Source organism: Passer domesticus, chromosome 3, assembly GCF_036417665.1.
Source record: "Passer domesticus isolate bPasDom1 chromosome 3, bPasDom1.hap1, whole genome shotgun sequence".
Taxonomy (NCBI): Eukaryota; Metazoa; Chordata; class Aves; order Passeriformes; family Passeridae; genus Passer; species Passer domesticus.
The window spans coordinates 34,998,700-35,003,758 of NC_087476.1; the positions used below are offsets into that span (position 1 = coordinate 34,998,700).

General features: G+C 37.6%; 1 long non-coding RNA gene across 2 annotated transcripts; it reads left to right on the plus strand.

Moving 5' to 3' along the window:
* Positions 1–1,564: 1,564 nt before the first annotated feature.
* Positions 1,565–4,614, plus strand: LOC135298010 (uncharacterized). 2 transcript variants are annotated; one of them, XR_010359969.1, is made up of 3 exons: positions 1,565–1,723; positions 2,666–2,776; positions 3,331–4,614. It is a non-coding gene; the product is annotated as an uncharacterized LOC135298010 (long non-coding RNA). The 2 variants fall into 2 exon arrangements; XR_010359970.1 differs by having other exon boundaries at positions 2,666–2,744.
* Positions 4,615–5,059: the final 445 nt, after the last annotated feature.

Below are 5,059 nucleotides of genomic sequence, written 5' to 3' on the forward strand. Positions count from 1 at the left end.
ATTCACAGAATAAACAGATTTTTCTCTATAACATGAAGACATTGCTTTTTACTCCACACAAAATTTCACCTGGATTATAAAGCTATTTGATAACTACTCGTGAAAAGACAGAATGTGCATACCTTTCATTTAGACCAGTAATGTGTGCATTTTAAGTACCTTAATAGTAGAGTCATCATTAAATAAAGTAATTTCTCACTAGGGGTGAACTGGTCTTTTTCTCTCAAGACTGACATTAGAGAGTTCAGCAAATCCATTATGAAGGTTTAATATCCAGAATGCTTAACAGTCATTCTAATTACCAATATTGACTTTGAAACAGATGTAATGAAGTGGAATAACTCATTTACATTGCGTCTTGTCTACATTATTATTAATTTAAACCATCTGTTTTTGAAGATTGAAGGTAGTTTTTGAGGATCTAGATTGGCAAACAAATAACTGAGCAGAATAATTGAGCTACCAACACCCTTTCATGCCACTCCTGCTCCATAAATGAACTAGAAACCCACTAGGTTCATCCCACAAGTATTTTTAGTGGAATAAAACCAACAAAACTATAGCATGCTGTCTCTATCCAGCCCCTCAGCAGAAAAGATGGCTGATCTCAACCCTGAATAACAGTAATGGGGATGCTACATCCTTTCATCATGGTTTTTCTAACCTGTATCAGCCAGAGAGAATCTTAGTGGTCACTGCAATGCATCCAATAAACCCCAGCTCAACTGTAGTGTTGAAGTTAGGCTTAAATTAAGTGGTGAGCCTTTATTTAAAATGCTAGAGCAGTTTGTAGAGTTAATTCAAACTTCAGAGATCACTTTAGTGTTTAGACAGTTTGGATGTTACAAGGCAATGCAGGAATGTCCCTGCATGCTCTGATTATTAGTTATTTTGAACTGCCTCAAAAAAATCTGAAGGGAAAAAAATAATGTTTCTTCTGTATATCACTGCTCAGAAACTGGGAGAAACAAAATCAGAACTCTTTAAACTTTCTTTTCCATTGTGCAGTGGCAGAAAAAGATCATGAAGTAACGCCTTTTTGCCCAAATAAATCAGATACAGGCAGCCTTGCCCATGCATCCTTCACACACTTACATTCCCTGCACTAGCTACCTTGGAGGGTTAATTTCTGATTGTATTGTTTTACAAATCAGCCATGTTCTGGTCCACTATTCATGTGGAAAGTTTTCATATAGATGCTTTATGAGAGCATTGAACATAAGAGAAGAGTATATAAAAGTACAGAATATAAATTGTTAACTTTTGACAGGTTTTCCTTATATGTTTGATGCAGATGTAAAAGAAGAACCTGGGTCTTACAGGCTTCATTACTTCAAGTAAGTGTAAAAACTTGCACAAAGGCTCTGTAAGAATGATGGGATTCTTCTGAGGCAGAGTGGGGTTAAGGAAGGCAGAAATCTCCAGGAAAACCAAGCATAAGGGCAGGAATCCAAACAAACCAGATACAGTAATTTTGGGAGCAGGGAGGTTTTTACTATTTTGTCATTTGCATTGCTTAGGGGTTTATGGAAATTCTCAGAAATACCTCTCTTCACAGGTCTGGAAGTCAGGTTTAATATAACCTTGGCTGTCAATCCCAACACACAAAGCTGTAAATAAATAAGAATTCCCTCTAAAAATCACCAAGCCATCTTGAAGTTTGCACTGGATGTGCTGATTCTAAACAGTTGGATGAGTGGATTCTTCATGATCTCTCAGCACTGTGAGTCTGTAAAGTTGCTTCTGTCTCACGTCCAATTCAAGGCAACAATAAATTATTTTAGTCTTTTACAGGAAAATTGTACAGCCAACGTGTCTGTTCAAGTGCATAGGCATCTTCAGATTGTGGTTTGTTTGGATTTTTAACCAAGTATAAATAAACTTTTTTTCTCCACGTAACATACATAGTAAACAAAAAATCAGACAATATTTCTGAGTGGATTTAGATATGTTTTAGCTTGGGTCATTATATTTCTGTTTTCCCAAAAGGACAAGACTGAATAACATAAGGTTCATAGCAAAGAAGATAAAATAGGATTTTCTTCAAACAATAATAAAAACTGCAGTCAGCCTGCTTCAAGCACCCACTTAAAACAATAATGAAAACTGCAGTGAACCTGCTTTAAGCACCCACTCAAGGAATGAGTGAAAAACCAGTCACTTAACATTTGATGGTCTAAAAATGATGTGTTGACATATACTCAGCTTGAAATCAGTTGAAGATGCTTTGGGGATAGTATTTTAAGAAGAGGTTTCCTAAATAGATAATACTGTGATGCTTTTTACAGTACCTAATATGTAAGTATTGTCTTAAAATAGTAAAAAAATGTGACATTTTCCTAGGAAAAATAATCACTGGGAAAAAAAAAGGGGTAAAAATATGTTCCTCTGCAAGTGGTGAAACACGAGATCATTGCAGAAGCATTACTCTCCAATTCCTACTCTGAAGGGTGAAGTCCTTGTCTTTGGCTGTATTTCCTGTATTCTATAATGTTCTACAAAGCTACTTGTGGTTTTAGCTCTCATTTACACACTGGTTACTGTTACAACAGAGTACCTTGTGCTAGCAATGCCAAAAGTGGGAAGAGATGGAGATTTACCTCTAGGAATGCTATTTATTTGTTGAAAATTGGACACTGAGCTAAGCTATTTATCTGCTTTCCAGCCAAGAAGTGGCAATTCTGAGCTACACTCCATCTTACCATAAAATAGATGTCTTCATAAAGATCAGATGAATCCTGCAGGTATTTCTCCCTTGACAATGAAGGAAATAGAGGTAATGGGTTCACAAACAAATATCCACGGTGCTGGCACCTAAAATGACCTAAGATAAGCCTAATCAATTTAATTTAATTTAAATTCTGTGGCCTTCACTTCCCCATTAATGCTGTTGTTTTCCCTGAATGAATCCTGTAAAGCAGAGACAATGGGATAGGACCCTTGAAAAGTATAAGCTCTGCAAAACACATAACATATAGGAATCTGCCCGGTGTCTTTGTACAGTGTTTTTGTATCCTACCAGGGATTTCAAGAGTGTCAGTAATTCCTTATAGCTGAAAGTTTCAAAGGCTTCTCAAGTGCAGGGTAAGCACCTGGTCTTCAGCAATAATTGAGGCTCTGGACTGTATCAAAGGTCAAAATATCTGAGACCTGCTGAGCTGCTGAAAATACTTCAGAACATCCTCCTTTTTATGGGAAAATAAAGATTTTAGAAGGGTGAATTTAGAGCTCCCCACAAATCCTGAGTAAATAAGCTTTAATATTCTTCCTTGAAACTGAGTGGGAGAGGTGGGGAAAGACAAGGGAAAGGAAATTCCTTCTGTTTTGCAGGCACAGATGGAGAAGGAACAGGACATCTGCACCTCCAGCGGGCTGCAGTAGTAGCTGCTTCCATGGAAGAGACCACCAGGAGGGTTTCTGACCTATTTGTGCCATGTGCTTTTATCTCATTACTTACATGACCCAGTAATACTAGAGCAGAGAAAGTTCTGATGTATTGTCTGCATTTCTGCTTCAGGGACTTCCCACTCACACAGCTCTGTGTCACACAGGTAATGCCTCCCCTGTAAGTACAACTCTTTAGGATTGGTGAAAGATTTACCTTAATATCACCATCCCATTCCCTCAGCAAGTAGACTTTAACGTGACAGATTTTGCTAGAAATGCAACACTAAATCTTCATCTGACATAAATCAGGGTTGCTTTACTTCAGGAGATGAAACTGTCTGCAAAATTTAGGGAAGACACTCTGTACTGTTGTACCCAGTTTGTTGACACAGACCCAGTGGCAGCTCTGTCCCTGTCAGCTGGCAAGGCTGGCAGAAGAGACACAGGGGGTGACTGTGTGTGTGCATGTGCATCAATACAGACAAGCACATGTAACGTGGTGGAAATTTGAGAGGTCACAATTGCACAAACTCTGCAGGCGCCACAGAACCTGGCAAGTATATGAAGATGTGCTCCCACAGTAGCCCTCAGTGCTTTTTGTTAGCTTAGATAAAAGGGGGGAGGGAGGGGGGAAATCTTCCCTTGATGTAAAATAGAATTGATTTTCTCATATGTAGGCACCAGGGAAGCAACTGGTAGGAAAGATGCAGGTCATTGTTTGTATCGACTGACAAGTCCCTCCTTGTGGAACGTGAGCACTGACTATAGGGCTAAGAAGGTAATAACCTATTCTTTGATGTGAAAAAAAGTTTTTGAATTTGAATCTAAGAGAGCATCCTCAATATGTTTAGATTTCCCATCCCCAGTTTTTGAACTTGTCTAGAAGTGCCAGACATAGATCATCACCGCATAGATTGTTCCAGCCCTCTCGCAGTCAAGAGCCACGACAAATCCTCCGAACTGAAAACAATTGTCATTTCATTTAATGTTTCTCTCTATGGTTCAGTACCTTCTGTGGCTTAAAGATGCATTTGATTGGTGGAAAATAGACTTATATTTCTTGCATTTAGTTCTTTAATATAAGAAAACACAATGTTTTCACTGTCAGGGCATAAATTTTAATACATATTCTATCCTCTGAATTATTTTTTTTCTTTTAGTTTGAACCAATAAGGTACATATTTCAGTCCATGTTTCTATAATAAAACTGACTGGTATTTGATCACAGACTAGCCAACATTCTTACCACAGATTTTGAAGCCACATCTAGACATAATACTAATTCTGCTATCAAAACCAATTATGGAACAATTCACCACTCTAAACCTTTAACTCAGTCCCATCTGTGCACAAGAGGGAGAGGCTAATCTTTTTTCTTTTTTTTTTTTTGTTTTTTTAATTAAAAATCTGTAAGGTCAAGGAGCACAGTTAAATATGACATTGATTTTATGTGCTTGTTCTCTTGCTCACTTGGGATGGCAGTGCTCAGATCATGCCAGGCAGTGCTTGTTTAACATGATTCACATGTTGCTATTTTTTTCTGTAAAATCCAACTCATTCTGTCATTGGCAGGACTAAAAATCAAAAATATAAATCAGTGCAGTAGTTAAGGGTATAATATATTCAAAGAGTTTTAAAATAAGCTATAATTTAATTCAGCAATCTAACAATC